A 16,487-nucleotide genomic window follows, 5' to 3' on the forward strand; every position below is an offset into this window, starting at 1 on the left:
TTCATAGCCGTAATGTCGATTTAACTAAAATAATTGGAATGATCCGTGCTGTTACAGGGGGAACTCGAGTTTGAACCAAGAACCTCTCGATTTGTAGTCGAATGCTCCACCACTGAGCTATCCCCCTTGTTCCTAGCCGTAATGTCGATTTAACTAAAATAAACGGAATGATCCGTGCTGTTACAGGGGGAACTCGGGTTTGAACCAAGGACCTCTCAATCTGCAGTCGAATGCTCTACCACTGAGCTATTCCCCCTTGTTCAAGGCCGTAATGTCGATTTAACTAAAATAAACGGAATGATCCGTGCTGTTACAGGGGGAACTCGGGTTTGAACCAAGGACCTCTCGATCTGCAGTCGAATGCTCTAGCACTAAGCTATTCCCCCTTGTTCAAGGCCGTAATGTCGATTTAACTAAAATAAAGGGAATAATCCGTGCTGTTACAGGGGGAACTCGGGTTTGAACCAAGGTCCTCTCGATCTGCAGTCGAATGCTCTACCACTGAGCTATTCCCCCTTGTTCAAGGCCGTAATGTCGATTTAACTAAAATAAACGGAATGATCCGTGCTGTTACAGGGGGAACTCGGGTTTGAACCAAGAACCTCTCGATCTGCGGTCGAATGCTCTACCACTGAGCTATACCCCTTGTTCATAACCGTAATTTCGATTTAACTAAAATAAACGGAATGATCCGTGCTGTTACAGGGGGAACTCGGGTTTGAACCAAAGATCTCTCGATCTGCAGTCGAATGCGAGCTATCCCTCCTTGTTCCTAGCCGTAATGTCGATTTAACTAAAATAATTGGAATGATCCGTGCTGTTACAGGGGGAACTCGGGTTTGAACCAAGAACCTCTCGATTTGTAGTCGAATGCTCTACCACTGAGCTATCCCCCTTGTTCCTAGCCGTAATGTCGATTTAACTAAAATAAACGGAATGATCCGTGCTGTTACAGGGGGAACTCGGGTTTGAACCAAGGACCTCTCAACCTGCAGTCGAATGCTCTACCACTGAGCTATTCCCCCTTGTTCAAGGCCGTAATGTCGATTTAACTAAAATAAACGGAATGATCCGTGCTGTTACAGGGGGAACTCGGGTTTGAACCAAGGACCTCTCGATCTACAGTCGAATGCGAGTTATCCCTCCTTGTTCCTAGCCGTAATGTCGATTTAACTAAAATAAAGGGAATAATCCGTGCTGTTACAGGGGGAACTCGGGTTTGAATCAAGGACCTCTCGATCTGCAGTCGAATGCTCTACCACTGAGCTATTCCCCCTTGTTCAAGGCCGTAATGTCGATTTAACTAAAATAAACGGAGTGATCCGTGCTGTTACAGGGGGAAATCGGGTTTGAACCAAGGACCTCTCGATCTGCAGTCGAATGCTCTACCACTGAGCTATTCCCCCTTGTTCAAGGCCGTATTTCGATTTAACTAAAATAAACGGAATGATCCGTGCTGTTACAGGGGGAACTCGGGTTTGAACAAAGAACCTCTCGATCTGCGGTCGAAGGCTCTACCACTGAGCTATCCCCCTTGTTCATAACCGTAATTTCGATTTAACTAAAATAAACGGAATGATCCGTGCTGTTACAGGGGGAACTCGGGTTTGAACAAAGAACCTCTCGATCTGCGGTCGAAGGCTCTACCACTGAGCTATCCCCCTTGTTCATAGCCGTAATGTCGATTTAACTAAAATAATTGGAATGATCCGTGCTGTTACAGGGGGAACTCGAGTTTGAACCAAGAACCTCTCGATTTGTAGTCGAATGCTCCACCACTGAGCTATCCCCCTTGTTCCTAGCCGTAATGTCGATTTAACTAAAATAAACGGAATGATCCGTGCTGTTACAGGGGGAACTCGGGTTTGAACCAAGGACCTCTCAATCTGCAGTCGAATGCTCTACCACTGAGCTATTCCCCCTTGTTCAAGGCCGTAATGTCGATTTAACTAAAATAAACGGAATGATCCGTGCTGTTACAGGGGGAACTCGGGTTTGAACCAAGGACCTCTCGATCTGCAGTCGAATGCTCTAGCACTAAGCTATTCCCCCTTGTTCAAGGCCGTAATGTCGATTTAACTAAAATAAAGGGAATAATCCGTGCTGTTACAGGGGGAACTCGGGTTTGAACCAAGGACCTCTCGATCTGCAGTCGAATGCTCTACCACTGAGCTATTCCCCCTTGTTCAAGGCCGTAATGTCGATTTAACTAAAATAAACGGAATGATCCGTGCTGTTACAGGGGGAACTCGGGTTTGAACCAAGAACCTCTCGATCTGCGGTCGAATGCTCTACCACTGAGCTATCCCCCTTGTTCATAACCGTAATTTCGATTTAACTAAAATAAACGGAATGATCCGTGCTGTTACAGGGGGAACTCGGGTTTGAACCAAAGATCTCTCGATCTGCAGTCGAATGCGAGCTATCCCTCCTTGTTCCTAGCCGTAATGTCGATTTAACTAAAATAATTGGAATGATCCGTGCTGTTACAGGGGGAACTCGGGTTTGAACCAAGAACCTCTCGATTTGTAGTCGAATGCTCTACCACTGAGCTATCCCCCTTGTTCCTAGCCGTAATGTCGATTTAACTAAAATAAACGGAATGATCCGTGCTGTTACAGGGGGAACTCGGGTTTGAACCAAGGACCTCTCAATCTGCAGTCGAATGCTCTACCACTGAGCTATTCCCCCTTGTTCAAGGCCGTAATGTCGATTTAACTAAAATAAACGGAATGATCCGTGCTGTTACAGGGGGAACTCGGGTTTGAACCAAGGACCTCTCGATCTACAGTCGAATGCGAGTTATCCCTCCTTGTTCCTAGCCGTAATGTCGATTTAACTAAAATAAAGGGAATAATCCGTGCTGTTACAGGGGGAACTCGGGTTTGAATCAAGGACCTCTCGATCTGCAGTCGAATGCTCTACCACTGAGCTATTCCCCCTTGTTCAAGGCCGTAATGTCGATTTAACTAAAATAAACGGAATGATCCGTGCTGTTACAGGGGGAACTCGGGTTTGAACCAAGAACCTCTCGATCTGCGGTCGAATGCTCTACCACTGAGCTATCCACCTTGTTCATAACCGTAATTTCGATTTAACTAAAATAAACGGAATGATCCGTGCTGTTACAGGGGGAACTCGGGTTTGAACCAAAGATCTCTCGATCTGCAGTCGAATGCGAGCTATCCCTCCTTGTTCCTAGCCGTAATGTCGATTTAACTAAAATAATTGGAATGATCCGTGCTGTTACAGGGGGAACTCGGGTTTGAACCAAGAACCTCTCGATTTGTAGTCGAATGCTCTACCACTGAGCTATCCCCCTTGTTCCTAGCCGTAATGTCGATTTAACTAAAATAAACGGAATGATCCGTGCTGTTACAGGGGGAACTCGGGTTTGAACCAAGGACCTCTCAATCTGCAGTCGAATGCTCTACCACTGAGCTATTCCCCCTTGTTCAAGGCCGTAATGTCGATTTAACTAAAATAAACGGAATGATCCGTGCTGTTACAGGGGGAACTCGGGTTTGAACCAAGGACCTCTCGATCTACAGTCGAATGCGAGTTATCCCTCCTTGTTCCTAGCCGTAATGTCGATTTAACTAAAATAAAGGGAATAATCCGTGCTGTTACAGGGGGAACTCGGGTTTGAACCAAGGACCTCTCGATCTGCAGTCGAATGCTCTACCACTGAGCTATTCCCCCTTGTTCAAGGCGTAATGTCGATTTAACTAAAATAAACGGAATGATCCGTGCTGTTACAGGGGGAACTCGGGTTTGAACCAAGGACCTTTCGATCTGCAGTCGAATGCGAGCTATCCCTCCTTGTTCCTAGCCGTAATGTCGATTTAACTAAAATAAACGGAATAATCCGTGCTGTTACACGGGGAACTCGGGTTTGAACCAAGGACCTCTCGATCTGCATTCGAAGGCTCTACCACTGAGCTATTCCCCCTTGTTCAAGGCCGTAATGTCGATTTAACTAAAATAAACGGAATGATCCGTGCTGTTACAGGGGGAACTCGGGTTTGAACCAAGGACCTCTCGATCTGCAGTCGAATGCGAGTTATCCCTCCTTGTTCCTAGCCGTAATGTCGATTTAACTAAAATAAAGGGAACAATCCGTGCTGTTTCAGGGGGAACTCGGGTTTGAACCAAGGACCTCTCGATCTGCAGTCGAATGCGAGTTATCCCTCCTTGTTCCTAGCCGTAATGTCGATTTAACTAAAATAAACGGAATGATCCGTGCTGTTACAGGGGGAACTCGGGTTTGAACCAAGGACCTCTCGATCTGCAGTCGAATGCTCTACCACTGAGCTATCCCCCTTGTTCATAGCCGTAATGTCGATTTAAATAAAATAAACGGAATGATCCGTGCTGTTACAGGGGGAACTCGGGTTTGAACCAAGGACCTCTCGATCTGCAGTCGAATGCACTACCACTGAGCTATCCCCCTTGTTCATAACCGTAATGTCGACTTAAATAAAATAAACGGAATGATCCGTGCTGTTACAGGGGGAACTCGGGTTTGAACCAAGGACCTCTCGATCTGTAGTCGAATGCACTACCACTGAGCTATCCCCCTTGTTCATAACCGTAATTTCGATTTAACTAAAATAAACGGAATGATCCGTGCTGTTACAGGGGGAACTCGGGTTTGAACCAAAGATCTCTCGATCTGCAGTCGAATGCGAGCTATCCCTCCTTGTTCCTAGCCGTAATGTCGATTTAACTAAAATAATTGGAATGATCCGTGCTGTTACAGGGGGAACTCGGGTTTGAACCAAGAACCTCTCGATTTGTAGTCGAATGCTCTACCACTGAGCTATCCCCCTTGTTCCTAGCCGTAATGTCGATTTAACTAAAATAAACGGAATAATCCGTGCTGTTACAGGGGGAACTCGGGTTTGAACCAAGGGCCTCTCGATCTGCAGTCGAAGGCTCTACCACTGAGCTATTCCCCCTTGTTCAAGGCCGTAATGTTGATTTAACTAAAATAAACGGAATGATCCGTGCTGTTACAGGGGGAACTCGGGTTTGAACCAAGGACCTCTCGATCTACAGTCGAATGCGAGTTATCCCTCCTTGTTCCTAGCCGTAATGTCGATTTAACTAAAATAAAGGGAATAATCCGTGCTGTTACAGGGGGAACTCGGGTTTGAACCAAGGACCTCTCGATCTGCAGTCGAATGCTCTACCACTGAGCTATCCCCCTTGTTCATAGCCGTAATGTCGATTTAAATAAAATAAACGGAATGATCCGTGCTGTTACAGGGGGAACTCGGGTTTGAACCAAGGACCTCTCGATCTGCAGTCGAATGCACTACCACTGAGCTATCCCCCTTGTTCATAACCGTAATTTCGATTTAACTAAAATAAACGGAATGATCCGTGCTGTTACAGGGGGAACTCGGGTTTGAACCAAAGATCTCTCGATCTGCAGTCGAATGCGAGCTATCCCTCCTTGTTCCTAGCCGTAATGTCGATTTAACTAAAATAATTGGAATGATCCGTGCTGTTACAGGGGGAACTCGGGTTTGAACCAAGAACCTCTCGATTTGTAGTCGAATGCTCTACCACTGAGCTATCCCCCTTGTTCCTAGCCGTAATGTCGATTTAACTAAAATAAACGGAATAATCCGTGCTGTTACAGGGGGAACTCGGGTTTGAACCAAGGACCTCTCGATCTGCAGTCGAAGGCTCTACCACTGAGCTATTCCCCCTTGTTCAAGGCCGTAATGTCGATTTAACTAAAATAAACGGAATGATCCGTGCTGTTACAGGGGGAACTCGGGTTTGAACCAAGGACCTCTCGATCTACAGTCGAATGCGAGTTATCCCTCCTTGTTCCTAGCCGTAATGTCGATTTAACTAAAATAAAGGGAATAATCCGTGCTGTTACAGGGGAAACTCGGGTTTGAACCAAGGACCTCTCGATCTGCAGTCGAATGCTCTACCACTGAGCTATTCCCCCTTGTTCAAGGCCGTAATGTCGATTTAACTAAAATAAACGGAATGATCCGTGCTGTTACAGGGGGAACTCGGGTTTGAACCAAGGACCCCTCGATCTGCAGTCGAATGCTCTAGCACTAAGCTATTCCCCCTTGTTCAAGGCCGTAATGTCGATTTAACTAAAATAAACGGAAAGATCCGTGCTGTTACAGGGGGAACTCGGGTTTGAACCAAGGACCTCTCGATCTGCAGTCGAATGCTCTACCACTGAGCTATTCCCCCTTGTTCAAGGCCGTAATGTCGATTTAACTAAAATAAACGGAATGATCCGTGCTGTTACAGGGGGAACTCGGGTTTGAACCAAGAACCTCTCGATCTGCAGTCGAATGCGAGCTATCCCTCCTTGTTCCTTGCCGTAATGTCGATTTAACTAAAATAAAAGGAATGATCAGTGCTGTTACAGGGGGAACTCGGGTTTGAACCAAGGACATCTCGATCTGTAGTCGAATGCTCTACCACTGAGCTATCCCCCTTGTTCATAGCCGTAATGTCGATTTAAATAAAATAATCGGAATGATCCGTGCTGTTACAGGGGGAACTCGGGTTTGAACCAAGGATCTCTCGATCTGCAGTCGAATGCTCTACCACTGAGCTCTTCCCCCTTGTTCAGAGCCGTAATGTCGATTTAACTAAAATAAACGGAATGATCCGTGCTGTTACAGGGGGAACTCGGGTTTGAACCAAGGACCTTTCGATCTGCAGTCGAATGCGAGCTATCCCTCCTTGTTCCTAGCCGTAATGTCGATTTAACTAAAATAAACGGAATGATCCGTGCTGTTGCAGGGGGAACTCGGGTTTGAACCAAAGATCTCTCGATCTGCAGTCGAATGCGAGCTATCCCTCCTTGTTCCTAGCCGTAATGTCGATTTAACTAAAATAAACGGAATAATCCGTGCTGTTACAGGGGGAACTCGGGTTTGAACCAAGGACCTCTCGATCTGCAGTCGAAGGCTCTACCACTGAGCTATTCCCCCTTGTTCAAGGCCGTAATGTCGATTTAACTAAAATAAACGGAATGATCCGTGCTGTTACAGGGGGAAATCGGGTTTGAACCAAGGACCTCTCGATCTGCAGTCGAATGCTCTACCACTGAGCTATTCCCCCTTGTTCAAGGCCGTAATGTCGATTTAACTAAAATAAACGGAATGATCCGTGCTGTTACAGGGGGAACTCGGGTTTGAACCAAGAACCTCTCGATCTGCAGTCGAATGCGAGCTATCCCTCCTTGTTCCTTGCCGTAATGTCGATTTAACTAAAATAAAAGGAATGATCAGTGCTGTTACAGGGGGAACTCGGGTTTGAACCAAGGACATCTCGATCTGTAGTCGAATGCTCTACCACTGAGCTATCCCCCTTGTTCATAGCCGTAATGTCGATTTAAATAAAATAATCGGAATGATCCGTGCTGTTACAGGGGGAACTCGGGTTTGAACCAAGGATCTCTCGATCTGCAGTCGAATGCTCTACCACTGAGCTCTTCCCCCTTGTTCAGAGCCGTAATGTCGATTTAACTAAAATAAACGGAATGATCCGTGCTGTTACAGGGGGAACTCGGGTTTGAACCAAGGACCTTTCGATCTGCAGTCGAATGCGAGCTATCCCTCCTTGTTCCTAGCCGTAATGTCGATTTAACTAAAATAAACGGAATGATCCGTGCTGTTACAGGGGGAACTCGGGTTTGAACCAAGAACCTCTCGATCTGCAGTCGAAGGCTCTACCACTGAGCTATTCCCCCTTGTTCAAGGCCGTAATGTCGATTTAACTAAAATAAACGGAATGAACCGTGCTGTTACAGGGGGAACTCGGGTTTGAACCAAGGACCTCTCGATCTGTAGTCGAATGCTCTACCACTGAGCTATCCCCCTTGTTCATAGCCGTAATGTCGATTTAAATAAAATAAACGGAATGATCCGTGCTGTTACAGGGGGAACTCGGGTTTGAACCAAGGACCTCTCGATCTGCAGTCGAATGCACTACCACTGAGCTATCCCCCTTGTTCATAACCGTAATGTCGACTTAAATAAAATAAACGGAATGATCCATGCGGTTACATGGGGAACTCGGGTTTGAACCAAGGACCTCTCGATCTGCAGTCGAATGCACTACCACTGAGCTATCCCCCTTGTTCATAACCGTAATTTCGATTTAACTAAAATAAACGGAATGATCCGTGCTGTTGCAGGGGGAACTCGGGTTTGAACCAAAGATCTCTCGATCTGCAGTCGAATGCGAGCTATCCCTCCTTGTTCCTAGCCGTAATGTCGATTTAACTAAAATAAACGGAATAATCCGTGCTGTTACAGGGGGAACTCGGGTTTGAACCAAGGACCCCTCGATCTGCAGTCGAATGCTCTAGCACTAAGCTATTCCCCCTTGTTCAAGGCCGTAATGTCGATTTAACTAAAATAAACGGAAAGATCCGTGCTGTTACAGGGGGAACTCGGGTTTGAACCAAGGACCTCTCGATCTGCAGTCGAATGCTCTACCACTGAGCTATTCCCCCTTGTTCAAGGCCGTAATGTCGATTTAACTAAAATAAACGGAATGATCCGTGCTGTTACAGGGGGAACTCGGGTTTGAACCAAGAACCTCTCGATCTGCAGTCGAATGCGAGCTATCCCTCCTTGTTCCTTGCCGTAATGTCGATTTAACTAAAATAAAAGGAATGATCAGTGCTGTTACAGGGGGAACTCGGGTTTGAACCAAGGACATCTCGATCTGTAGTCGAATGCTCTACCACTGAGCTATCCCCCTTGTTCATAGCCGTAATGTCGATTTAAATAAAATAATCGGAATGATCCGTGCTGTTACAGGGGGAACTCGGGTTTGAACCAAGGATCTCTCGATCTGCAGTCGAATGCTCTACCACTGAGCTCTTCCCCCTTGTTCAGAGCCGTAATGTCGATTTAACTAAAATAAACGGAATGATCCGTGCTGTTACAGGGGGAACTCGGGTTTGAACCAAGGACCTTTCGATCTGCAGTCGAATGCGAGCTATCCCTCCTTGTTCCTAGCCGTAATGTCGATTTAACTAAAATAAACGGAATGATCCGTGCTGTTACAGGGGGAACTCGGGTTTGAACCAAGAACCTCTCGATCTGCAGTCGAAGGCTCTACCACTGAGCTATTCCCCCTTGTTCAAGGCCGTAATGTCGATTTAACTAAAATAAACGGAATGAACCGTGCTGTTACAGGGGGAACTCGGGTTTGAACCAAGGACCTCTCGATCTGTAGTCGAATGCTCTACCACTGAGCTATCCCCCTTGTTCATAGCCGTAATGTCGATTTAAATAAAATAAACGGAATGATCCGTGCTGTTACAGGGGGAACTCGGGTTTGAACCAAGGACCTCTCGATCTGCAGTCGAATGCACTACCACTGAGCTATCCCCCTTGTTCATAACCGTAATGTCGACTTAAATAAAATAAACGGAATGATCCATGCGGTTACATGGGGAACTCGGGTTTGAACCAAGGACCTCTCGATCTGCAGTCGAATGCACTACCACTGAGCTATCCCCCTTGTTCATAACCGTAATTTCGATTTAACTAAAATAAACGGAATGATCCGTGCTGTTGCAGGGGGAACTCGGGTTTGAACCAAAGATCTCTCGATCTGCAGTCGAATGCGAGCTATCCCTCCTTGTTCCTAGCCGTAATGTCGATTTAACTAAAATAAACGGAATAATCCGTGCTGTTACAGGGGGAACTCGGGTTTGAACCAAGGACCTCTCGATCTGCAGTCGAAGGCTCTACCACTGAGCTATTCCCCCTTGTTCAAGGCCGTAATGTCGATTTAACTAAAATAAACGGAATGATCCGTGCTGTTACAGGGGGAACTCGGGTTTGAACCAAGGACCTCTCGATCTGCAGTCGAATGCGAGCTATCCCTCCTTGTTCCTAGCCGTAATGTCGATTTAACTAAAATAGAAGGAATGATCAGTGCTGTTACAGGGGGAACTCGGGTTTGAACCAAGGACTTCTCGATCTGTATCCGAATGCTCTACTACTGAGCTATCCCCCTTGTTCATAGCCGTAATGTCGATTTAAATAAAATAATCGGAATGATCCGTGCTGATACAGGGGGAACTCGGGTTTGAACCAAGAACCTCTCGATTTGTAGTCGAATGCTCTACCACTGAGCTATCCCCCTTGTTCCTAGCCGTAATGTCGATTTAACTAAAATAAACGGAATAATCCGTGCTGTTACAGGGGGAACTCGGGTTTGAACCAAGGACCTCTCGATCTGCAGTCGAAGGCTCTACCACTGAGCTATTCCCCCTTGTTCAAGGCCGTAATGTCGATTTAACTAAAATAGAAGGAATGATCAGTGCTGTTACAGGGGGAACTCGGGTTTGAACCAAGGACTTCTCGATCTGTAGTCGAATGCTCTACTACTGAGCTATCCCCCTTGTTCATAGCCGTAATGTCGATTTAAATAAAATAATCGGAATGATCCGTGCTGTTACAGGGGGAACTCGGGTTTGAACTAAGGATCTCTCGATCTGCAGTCGAATGCTCTACCACTGAGCTCTTCCCCCTTGTTCAGAGCCGTAATGTCGATTTAACTAAAATAAACGGAATGATCCGTGCTGTTACAGGGGGAACTCGGGTTTGAACCAAGGACCTCTCGATCTGCAGTCGAAGGCTCTACCACTGAGCTATTCCCCCTTGTTAAAGGCCGTAATGTCGATTTAACTAAAATAAACGGAATGATCCGTGCTGTTACAGGGGGAACTCGGGTTTGAACCAAGGACCTCTCGATCTGCAGTCGAATGCGAGTTATCCCTCCTTGTTCCTAGCCGTAATGTCGATTTAACTAAAATAAAGGGAACAATCCGTGCTGTTACAGGGGGAACTCGGGTTTGAACGAAGGACCTCTCGATCTGCAGTCGAATGCGAGTTATCCCTCCTTGTTCCTAGAAGTAATGTCGATTTAACTAACTACAGGGTAGGCCTATGAGTAGAGCATGTTGCAGTTTCATACATGGTCCGTTGGTCTAGGGGTATGATACTCGCTTAGGGTGCGAATGGTCTCGGGTTCAAATCCCGGACGGACCCGAGTTTTTGCAGAGGTAATTTAGTGACTATTTAAATGCAACTAACTACAGGGTAGGTCTATGAGTTGAGCATGTTTTATTTCATACATGGTCCGTTAGTCTAGGGGTATGAGACTCGCTTTGGGTGCGAGTGGTCCCGGGTTCAAATCTCGGACGGACCCGAGTTTTGCAGAAGTAATTTGGTGACTATTTAAATGCAACGAGTTAAATTGTAGGACTACGAGTTGAACATGTTTCAGTGTCATACTTCGTCCGTTGGTCTAGGGGTATGATACTCGCTTAGTGTGCGAGTGGTCCCGGGTTCAAATCCCGGACGGACCCGAGTTTTTGCAGAAGTAATTTAGTGACAATTTAAATGCAACTAACTACAGGGTAGGCCTATGAGTACAGCATGTTTCAGTTTCATACATGGTCCGTTGGTCTACGGGTATGATACTCGCTTAGGGTGCGAATGGTCCCGGGTTCAAATCCCGGACGGACCCGAGTTTTTGCAGAGGTAATTTAGTGACTTTTTAAATGTAACTAACTACAGGGTAGGCCTATGAGTTGAGCATGTTTTATTTCATACATGGTCCGTTGGTCTAGGGGTATGATACTCGCTTTGGGTGCGAGTGGTCCCGGGTTCAAATCCGGGACGGACCCGAGTATTGCAGAAGCAAATTGGTGACTATTTAAATGCAACTAACTACAGGGTAGGCCTATGAGTAGAGCATGTTTTAGGTTCATACATGGTCCTTTGGTCTAGGGGTATGATACTTGCTTAGGGTGCGAGTGGTCCCGGGTTCGAATCCCGGACGGACCCGAGTTTTTGCAGAGGTAATTTAGTGACTATTTAAATGCAACTATCTACAGGGTAGGCCTATGAGTTGAGCATGTTTTATTACATACATGGTCCGTTGGTCTAGGGGTATGATACTCGCTTTGGGTGCGAGTGGTCCCGGGTTCAAATCCCGGACGGACCCGGGTTTTGCAGAAGTAAATTGGTGACTATTTAAATGCAACTATTTAAATTGTAGGACTACGAGGTGAGCATGTCTCGCTTTCATACATGATCTGTTGGTTTAGGGGTATGATACTCGCTTAGGGTGCGAGTGGTCCCGGGTTCAAATCCCGGACGGACCCGAGTTTTTGCAGAGGTAATTTAGTGACTATTTAAATGCAACTAACTACAGGGTAAGCCTATGAGTAGAGCATGTTTCAGTGTCATACTTCGTCCGTTGGTCTAGGGGTATGATACTCGCTTAGGGTGCGAGTGGTCCCGGGTTAAAATCCCGGACGGACCCGAGTTTTTGCAGAAGTAATTTAGTGACTATTTAAATGCAACTAACTACAGGGTAGGCCTATGAGTAGAGCATGTTTCAGTTTCATACATGGTCCGTTGGTCTAGGGGTATGATACTCGCTTAGGGTGCGAGTGGTCCCGGGTTAAAATCCCGGACGGACCCGAGTTTTTGCAGAAGTAATTTAGTGACTATTTAAATGCAACTAACTACAGGGTAGGCCTATGAGTAGAGCATGTTTCAGTTTCATACATGGTCCGTTGGTGTAGGGGTATGATACTCGCTTAGGGTGTGAATGGTCCCGGGTTCAAATCCCGGACGGACCCGAGTTTTGCAGAAGTAAATTGGTGGCTATTTAAATGCAACTATCTACAGGGTAGGCCTATGAGTTGAGCATGTTTTATTACATACATCGTCCGTTGGTCTACGGGTATGATACTCGCTTTGGGTGCGAGTGGTCCCGGGTTCAAATCCCGGACGGACCCGAGTTTTGCAGAAGTAATTTGGTGACTATTTAAATGCAACGAGTTAAATTGTAGGACTACGAGTTGAGCATGTTTCAGTGTCATATTTCGTCCGTTGGTCTAGGGGTATGATACTCGCTTAGGGTGCGAGTGGTCCCGGGTTAAAATCCCGGACGGACCCGAGTTTTTGCAGAAGTAATTTAGTGACTATTTAAATGCAACTAACTACAGGGTAGGCCTATGAGTAGAGCATGTTTCAGTTTCATACATGGTCCGTTGGTCTAGGGGTATGATACTCGCTTAGGGTGCGAATGGTCCCGGGTTCAAATCCCGGACGGACCCTAGTTTTTGCAGAGGTAATTTAGTGACTATTTAAATGCAACTAACTACAGGGTAGGACTATGAGTAGAGCATGTTTTAGTTTCATACATGGTCCGTTGGTCTAGGGGTATGATACTCGCTTAGGGTGCGAGTGGTCCCGGGTTAAAATCCCGGACGGACCCGAGATTTTGCAGAAGTAATTTAGTGACTATTTAAATGCAACTAACTACAGGGTAGGACTATGAGTAGAGCATGTTTTAGTTTCATACATGGTCCGTTGGTCTAGGGGTATGATACTCGCTTAGGGTGCGAGTGGTCCCGGGTTCAAATCCCGGACGGACCCGAGTTTTTGCAGAAGTAAATTGGTGACTATTTAAATGCAACTAACTACAGGGTAGGCCTATGAGTTGAGCATGTTTTGTTTCATACATGGTCCGTTGGTCTAGGGGTATGATACTCGCTTTGGGTGCGAGTGGTCCCGGGTCCAAATCCCGGACGGACCCGAGTTTTGCAGAAGTAATTTGGTGACTATTTAAATGCAACGAGTTAAATTGTAGGACTACGAGTTGAGCATGTTTCAGTGTCATACTTCGTCCGTTGGTCTAGGGGTATGATACTCGCTTAGGGTGCGAGTGGTCCCGGGTTCAAATCCCGGACGGACCCGAGTTTTTGCAGAAGTAAATTGGTGACTATTTAAATGCAACTAACTACAGGGTAGGCCTATGAGTAGAGCATGTTTTAGTTTCATACATGGTCCTTTGGTCTAGGGGTATGATACTTGCTTAGGGTGCGAGTGGTCCCGGGTTCGAATCCCGGACGGACCCGAGTTTTTGCAGAGGTAATTTAGTGACTATTTAAATGCAACTATCTACAGGGTAGGCCTATGAGTTGAGCATGTTTTATAACATACATGGTCCGTTGGTCTAGGGGTATGAAACTCGCTTTGGGTGCTAGTGGTCCCGGGTTCAAATCCCGGACGGACCCGAGTTTTTGCAGAGGTAATTTAGTGACTATTTAAATGCAACTAACTACAGGGTAGGACTATGAGTAGAGCATGTTTTAGTTTCATACATGGTCCGTTGGTCTAGGGGTATGATACTCGCTTAGGGTAAGAGTGGTCCCGGGTTCAAATCCCGGACGGAACCGAGTTTTTGCAGAGGTAATTTAGTGACTATTTAAATACAACTAACTACAGGGTAGGCCTATGAGTTGAGCATGTTTTGTTTCATACATGGTCCGTTGGTCTAGGGGTATGATACTCGCTTTGGGTGCGAGTGGTCCCGGGTTCAAATCCCGGACGGACCCGAGTTTTGCAGATGTAAATTGGTGACTATTTAAATGCAACTAACTACAGGGTAGGCCTATGAGTTGAGCATGTTTTATTACATACATGGTCCGTTGGTCTAGGGGTATGATACTCGCTTAGGGTAAGAGTGGTCCCGGGTTCAAATCCCGGACGGAACCGAGTTTTTGCAGAGGTAATTTAGTGACTATTTAAATACAACTAACTACAGGGTAGGCCTATGAGTTGAGCATGTTTTGTTTCATACATGGTCCGTTGGTCTAGGGGTATGACACTCGCTTTGGGTGCGAGTGGTCCCGGGTTCAAATCCCGGACGGACCCGAGTTTTGCAGATGTAAATTGGTGACTATTTAAATGCAACTAACTACAGGGTAGGCCTATGAGTAGAGCATGTTTTAGTTTCATACATGGTCCCTTGGTCTAGGGGTATGATACTTGCTTAGGGTGCGAGTGGTCCCGGGTTCGAATCCAGGACGGACGCGAGTTTTTGCAGAGGTAATTTAGTGACTATTTAAATGCAACTAACTACAGGGTAAGCCTATGAGTAGAGCATGTTTTAGTTTCATACATGGTCCTTTGGTCTAGGGGTATGATACTTGCTTAGGGTGCGAGTGGTCCCGGGTTCGAATCCCGGACGGACTTGAGTTTTTGCAGAGGTAATTTAGTGACTATTTAAATGAAACTATCTACAGGGTAGGCCTATGAGTTGAGCATGTTTTATTACATACATGGTCCGTTGGTCTAGGGGTATGAAACTCGCTTTGGGTGCGAGTGGTCCCGGGTTCAAATCCCGGACGGACCCGAGTTTTTGCAGAGGTAATTTAGTGACTATTTAAATGCAACTAACTACAGGGTAGGACTATGAGTAGAGCATGTTTTAGTTTCATACATGGTCCGTTGGTCTAGGGGTATGATACTCGCTTAGGGTAAGAGTGGTCCCGGGTTCAAATCCCGGACGGAACCGAGTTTTTGCAGAGGTAATTTAGTGACTATTTAAATACAACTAACTACAGGGTAGGCCTATGAGTTGAGCATGTTTTGTTTCATACATGGTCCGTTGGTCTAGGGGTATGATACTCGCTTTGGGTGCGAGTGGTCCCGGGTTCAAATCCCGGACGGACCCGAGTTTTGCAGATGTAAATTGGTGACTATTTAAATGCAACTAACTACAGGGTAGGCCTATGAGTTGAGCATGTTTTATTACATACATGGTCCGTTGGTCTAGGGGTATGATACTCGCTTAGGGTAAGAGTGGTCCCGGGTTCAAATCCCGGACGGAACCGAGTTTTTGCAGAGGTAATTTAGTGACTATTTAAATACAACTAACTACAGGGTAGGCCTATGAGTTGAGCATGTTTTGTTTCATACATGGTCCGTTGGTCTAGGGGTATGACACTCGCTTTGGGTGCGAGTGGTCCCGGGTTCAAATCCCGGACGGACCCGAGTTTTGCAGATGTAAATTGGTGACTATTTAAATGCAACTAACTACAGGGTAGGCCTATGAGTAGAGCATGTTTTAGTTTCATACATGGTCCCTTGGTCTAGGGGTATGATACTTGCTTAGGGTGCGAGTGGTCCCGGGTTCGAATCCAGGACGGACGCGAGTTTTTGCAGAGGTAATTTAGTGACTATTTAAATGCAACTAACTACAGGGTAAGCCTATGAGTAGAGCATGTTTTAGTTTCATACATGGTCCTTTGGTCTAGGGGTATGATACTTGCTTAGGGTGCGAGTGGTCCCGGGTTCGAATCCCGGACGGACCCGAGTTTTTGCAGAGGTAATTTAGTGACTATTTAAATGCAACTATCTACAGGGTAGGCCTATGAGTTGAGCATGTTTTATTACATACATGGTCCGTTGGTCTAGGGGTATGAAACTCGCTTTGGGTGCGAGTGGTCCCGGGTTCAAATCCCGGACGGACCCGAGTTTTTGCAGAGGTAATTTAGTGACTATTTAAATGCAACTAACTACAGGGTAGGACTATGAGTAGAGCATGTTTTAGTTTCATACATGGTCCGTTGGTCTAGGGGTATGATACTCGCTTAGGGTAAG

General features: G+C 46.2%; 48 non-coding genes across 48 annotated transcripts; 13 read left to right on the forward strand and 35 right to left on the reverse strand.

The window, feature by feature from the left end:
• Window positions 1-55: 55 nt before the first annotated feature.
• Window positions 56-127, reverse strand: TRNAC-ACA (transfer RNA cysteine (anticodon ACA)). Its single transcript has one exon. It is a non-coding gene; the product is annotated as a tRNA-Cys (tRNA).
• Window positions 128-184: 57 nt separating this feature from the next.
• On the reverse strand, window positions 185-256 carry TRNAC-GCA (transfer RNA cysteine (anticodon GCA)). Its single transcript has one exon. It is a non-coding gene; the product is annotated as a tRNA-Cys (tRNA).
• Window positions 257-444: 188 nt separating this feature from the next.
• Window positions 445-516, reverse strand: TRNAC-GCA (transfer RNA cysteine (anticodon GCA)). Its single transcript has one exon. It is a non-coding gene; the product is annotated as a tRNA-Cys (tRNA).
• A 308-nt stretch (window positions 517-824) lies between these two features.
• TRNAC-ACA (transfer RNA cysteine (anticodon ACA)) lies at window positions 825-896 on the reverse strand. The gene has a single exon. It is a non-coding gene; the product is annotated as a tRNA-Cys (tRNA).
• Window positions 897-1,721: 825 nt separating this feature from the next.
• TRNAC-ACA (transfer RNA cysteine (anticodon ACA)) lies at window positions 1,722-1,793 on the reverse strand. The gene has a single exon. It is a non-coding gene; the product is annotated as a tRNA-Cys (tRNA).
• A 57-nt stretch (window positions 1,794-1,850) lies between these two features.
• TRNAC-GCA (transfer RNA cysteine (anticodon GCA)) lies at window positions 1,851-1,922 on the reverse strand. The gene has a single exon. It is a non-coding gene; the product is annotated as a tRNA-Cys (tRNA).
• A 188-nt stretch (window positions 1,923-2,110) lies between these two features.
• TRNAC-GCA (transfer RNA cysteine (anticodon GCA)) lies at window positions 2,111-2,182 on the reverse strand. Its single transcript has one exon. It is a non-coding gene; the product is annotated as a tRNA-Cys (tRNA).
• Window positions 2,183-2,490: 308 nt separating this feature from the next.
• On the reverse strand, window positions 2,491-2,562 carry TRNAC-ACA (transfer RNA cysteine (anticodon ACA)). Its single transcript has one exon. It is a non-coding gene; the product is annotated as a tRNA-Cys (tRNA).
• A 57-nt stretch (window positions 2,563-2,619) lies between these two features.
• Window positions 2,620-2,691, reverse strand: TRNAC-GCA (transfer RNA cysteine (anticodon GCA)). Its single transcript has one exon. It is a non-coding gene; the product is annotated as a tRNA-Cys (tRNA).
• Window positions 2,692-3,250: 559 nt separating this feature from the next.
• Window positions 3,251-3,322, reverse strand: TRNAC-ACA (transfer RNA cysteine (anticodon ACA)). Its single transcript has one exon. It is a non-coding gene; the product is annotated as a tRNA-Cys (tRNA).
• A 57-nt stretch (window positions 3,323-3,379) lies between these two features.
• Window positions 3,380-3,451, reverse strand: TRNAC-GCA (transfer RNA cysteine (anticodon GCA)). Its single transcript has one exon. It is a non-coding gene; the product is annotated as a tRNA-Cys (tRNA).
• Window positions 3,452-3,630: 179 nt separating this feature from the next.
• On the reverse strand, window positions 3,631-3,702 carry TRNAC-GCA (transfer RNA cysteine (anticodon GCA)). Its single transcript has one exon. It is a non-coding gene; the product is annotated as a tRNA-Cys (tRNA).
• Window positions 3,703-4,252: 550 nt separating this feature from the next.
• On the reverse strand, window positions 4,253-4,324 carry TRNAC-GCA (transfer RNA cysteine (anticodon GCA)). The gene has a single exon. It is a non-coding gene; the product is annotated as a tRNA-Cys (tRNA).
• A 186-nt stretch (window positions 4,325-4,510) lies between these two features.
• Window positions 4,511-4,582, reverse strand: TRNAC-ACA (transfer RNA cysteine (anticodon ACA)). The gene has a single exon. It is a non-coding gene; the product is annotated as a tRNA-Cys (tRNA).
• A 178-nt stretch (window positions 4,583-4,760) lies between these two features.
• TRNAC-ACA (transfer RNA cysteine (anticodon ACA)) lies at window positions 4,761-4,832 on the reverse strand. The gene has a single exon. It is a non-coding gene; the product is annotated as a tRNA-Cys (tRNA).
• A 57-nt stretch (window positions 4,833-4,889) lies between these two features.
• TRNAC-GCA (transfer RNA cysteine (anticodon GCA)) lies at window positions 4,890-4,961 on the reverse strand. The gene has a single exon. It is a non-coding gene; the product is annotated as a tRNA-Cys (tRNA).
• A 179-nt stretch (window positions 4,962-5,140) lies between these two features.
• On the reverse strand, window positions 5,141-5,212 carry TRNAC-GCA (transfer RNA cysteine (anticodon GCA)). The gene has a single exon. It is a non-coding gene; the product is annotated as a tRNA-Cys (tRNA).
• Window positions 5,213-5,519: 307 nt separating this feature from the next.
• On the reverse strand, window positions 5,520-5,591 carry TRNAC-ACA (transfer RNA cysteine (anticodon ACA)). Its single transcript has one exon. It is a non-coding gene; the product is annotated as a tRNA-Cys (tRNA).
• Window positions 5,592-5,648: 57 nt separating this feature from the next.
• TRNAC-GCA (transfer RNA cysteine (anticodon GCA)) lies at window positions 5,649-5,720 on the reverse strand. Its single transcript has one exon. It is a non-coding gene; the product is annotated as a tRNA-Cys (tRNA).
• A 179-nt stretch (window positions 5,721-5,899) lies between these two features.
• Window positions 5,900-5,971, reverse strand: TRNAC-GCA (transfer RNA cysteine (anticodon GCA)). The gene has a single exon. It is a non-coding gene; the product is annotated as a tRNA-Cys (tRNA).
• Window positions 5,972-6,159: 188 nt separating this feature from the next.
• TRNAC-GCA (transfer RNA cysteine (anticodon GCA)) lies at window positions 6,160-6,231 on the reverse strand. Its single transcript has one exon. It is a non-coding gene; the product is annotated as a tRNA-Cys (tRNA).
• Window positions 6,232-6,410: 179 nt separating this feature from the next.
• Window positions 6,411-6,482, reverse strand: TRNAC-ACA (transfer RNA cysteine (anticodon ACA)). Its single transcript has one exon. It is a non-coding gene; the product is annotated as a tRNA-Cys (tRNA).
• Window positions 6,483-6,911: 429 nt separating this feature from the next.
• Window positions 6,912-6,983, reverse strand: TRNAC-GCA (transfer RNA cysteine (anticodon GCA)). Its single transcript has one exon. It is a non-coding gene; the product is annotated as a tRNA-Cys (tRNA).
• Window positions 6,984-7,292: 309 nt separating this feature from the next.
• On the reverse strand, window positions 7,293-7,364 carry TRNAC-ACA (transfer RNA cysteine (anticodon ACA)). Its single transcript has one exon. It is a non-coding gene; the product is annotated as a tRNA-Cys (tRNA).
• Window positions 7,365-7,672: 308 nt separating this feature from the next.
• Window positions 7,673-7,744, reverse strand: TRNAC-GCA (transfer RNA cysteine (anticodon GCA)). Its single transcript has one exon. It is a non-coding gene; the product is annotated as a tRNA-Cys (tRNA).
• Window positions 7,745-7,802: 58 nt separating this feature from the next.
• On the reverse strand, window positions 7,803-7,874 carry TRNAC-ACA (transfer RNA cysteine (anticodon ACA)). The gene has a single exon. It is a non-coding gene; the product is annotated as a tRNA-Cys (tRNA).
• Window positions 7,875-8,440: 566 nt separating this feature from the next.
• Window positions 8,441-8,512, reverse strand: TRNAC-GCA (transfer RNA cysteine (anticodon GCA)). The gene has a single exon. It is a non-coding gene; the product is annotated as a tRNA-Cys (tRNA).
• A 179-nt stretch (window positions 8,513-8,691) lies between these two features.
• Window positions 8,692-8,763, reverse strand: TRNAC-ACA (transfer RNA cysteine (anticodon ACA)). The gene has a single exon. It is a non-coding gene; the product is annotated as a tRNA-Cys (tRNA).
• A 308-nt stretch (window positions 8,764-9,071) lies between these two features.
• TRNAC-GCA (transfer RNA cysteine (anticodon GCA)) lies at window positions 9,072-9,143 on the reverse strand. The gene has a single exon. It is a non-coding gene; the product is annotated as a tRNA-Cys (tRNA).
• A 58-nt stretch (window positions 9,144-9,201) lies between these two features.
• Window positions 9,202-9,273, reverse strand: TRNAC-ACA (transfer RNA cysteine (anticodon ACA)). Its single transcript has one exon. It is a non-coding gene; the product is annotated as a tRNA-Cys (tRNA).
• A 436-nt stretch (window positions 9,274-9,709) lies between these two features.
• Window positions 9,710-9,781, reverse strand: TRNAC-GCA (transfer RNA cysteine (anticodon GCA)). Its single transcript has one exon. It is a non-coding gene; the product is annotated as a tRNA-Cys (tRNA).
• Window positions 9,782-10,089: 308 nt separating this feature from the next.
• On the reverse strand, window positions 10,090-10,161 carry TRNAC-ACA (transfer RNA cysteine (anticodon ACA)). The gene has a single exon. It is a non-coding gene; the product is annotated as a tRNA-Cys (tRNA).
• Window positions 10,162-10,218: 57 nt separating this feature from the next.
• On the reverse strand, window positions 10,219-10,290 carry TRNAC-GCA (transfer RNA cysteine (anticodon GCA)). The gene has a single exon. It is a non-coding gene; the product is annotated as a tRNA-Cys (tRNA).
• Window positions 10,291-10,348: 58 nt separating this feature from the next.
• On the reverse strand, window positions 10,349-10,420 carry TRNAC-ACA (transfer RNA cysteine (anticodon ACA)). Its single transcript has one exon. It is a non-coding gene; the product is annotated as a tRNA-Cys (tRNA).
• Window positions 10,421-10,607: 187 nt separating this feature from the next.
• On the reverse strand, window positions 10,608-10,679 carry TRNAC-GCA (transfer RNA cysteine (anticodon GCA)). The gene has a single exon. It is a non-coding gene; the product is annotated as a tRNA-Cys (tRNA).
• Window positions 10,680-10,997: 318 nt separating this feature from the next.
• Window positions 10,998-11,069, forward strand: TRNAP-AGG (transfer RNA proline (anticodon AGG)). Its single transcript has one exon. It is a non-coding gene; the product is annotated as a tRNA-Pro (tRNA).
• Window positions 11,070-11,958: 889 nt separating this feature from the next.
• TRNAP-UGG (transfer RNA proline (anticodon UGG)) lies at window positions 11,959-12,030 on the forward strand. The gene has a single exon. It is a non-coding gene; the product is annotated as a tRNA-Pro (tRNA).
• A 410-nt stretch (window positions 12,031-12,440) lies between these two features.
• TRNAP-AGG (transfer RNA proline (anticodon AGG)) lies at window positions 12,441-12,512 on the forward strand. The gene has a single exon. It is a non-coding gene; the product is annotated as a tRNA-Pro (tRNA).
• Window positions 12,513-13,081: 569 nt separating this feature from the next.
• On the forward strand, window positions 13,082-13,153 carry TRNAP-AGG (transfer RNA proline (anticodon AGG)). Its single transcript has one exon. It is a non-coding gene; the product is annotated as a tRNA-Pro (tRNA).
• An 89-nt stretch (window positions 13,154-13,242) lies between these two features.
• On the forward strand, window positions 13,243-13,314 carry TRNAP-AGG (transfer RNA proline (anticodon AGG)). The gene has a single exon. It is a non-coding gene; the product is annotated as a tRNA-Pro (tRNA).
• An 89-nt stretch (window positions 13,315-13,403) lies between these two features.
• Window positions 13,404-13,475, forward strand: TRNAP-AGG (transfer RNA proline (anticodon AGG)). The gene has a single exon. It is a non-coding gene; the product is annotated as a tRNA-Pro (tRNA).
• Window positions 13,476-13,723: 248 nt separating this feature from the next.
• TRNAP-AGG (transfer RNA proline (anticodon AGG)) lies at window positions 13,724-13,797 on the forward strand. The gene has a single exon. It is a non-coding gene; the product is annotated as a tRNA-Pro (tRNA).
• Window positions 13,798-14,365: 568 nt separating this feature from the next.
• TRNAP-UGG (transfer RNA proline (anticodon UGG)) lies at window positions 14,366-14,437 on the forward strand. Its single transcript has one exon. It is a non-coding gene; the product is annotated as a tRNA-Pro (tRNA).
• Window positions 14,438-14,684: 247 nt separating this feature from the next.
• TRNAP-UGG (transfer RNA proline (anticodon UGG)) lies at window positions 14,685-14,756 on the forward strand. Its single transcript has one exon. It is a non-coding gene; the product is annotated as a tRNA-Pro (tRNA).
• Window positions 14,757-15,165: 409 nt separating this feature from the next.
• TRNAP-UGG (transfer RNA proline (anticodon UGG)) lies at window positions 15,166-15,237 on the forward strand. The gene has a single exon. It is a non-coding gene; the product is annotated as a tRNA-Pro (tRNA).
• A 249-nt stretch (window positions 15,238-15,486) lies between these two features.
• TRNAP-UGG (transfer RNA proline (anticodon UGG)) lies at window positions 15,487-15,558 on the forward strand. Its single transcript has one exon. It is a non-coding gene; the product is annotated as a tRNA-Pro (tRNA).
• Window positions 15,559-15,805: 247 nt separating this feature from the next.
• On the forward strand, window positions 15,806-15,877 carry TRNAP-UGG (transfer RNA proline (anticodon UGG)). The gene has a single exon. It is a non-coding gene; the product is annotated as a tRNA-Pro (tRNA).
• A 409-nt stretch (window positions 15,878-16,286) lies between these two features.
• TRNAP-UGG (transfer RNA proline (anticodon UGG)) lies at window positions 16,287-16,358 on the forward strand. Its single transcript has one exon. It is a non-coding gene; the product is annotated as a tRNA-Pro (tRNA).
• The last annotated feature ends 129 nt before the right edge of the window (window positions 16,359-16,487 follow it).

Source organism: Phalangium opilio, unplaced genomic scaffold, assembly GCF_054372755.1.
Source record: "Phalangium opilio isolate 3A_F unplaced genomic scaffold, DU_Popi_V2 ptg000022l_1, whole genome shotgun sequence".
Lineage (NCBI taxonomy): Eukaryota > Metazoa > Arthropoda > Arachnida > Opiliones > Phalangiidae > Phalangium > Phalangium opilio.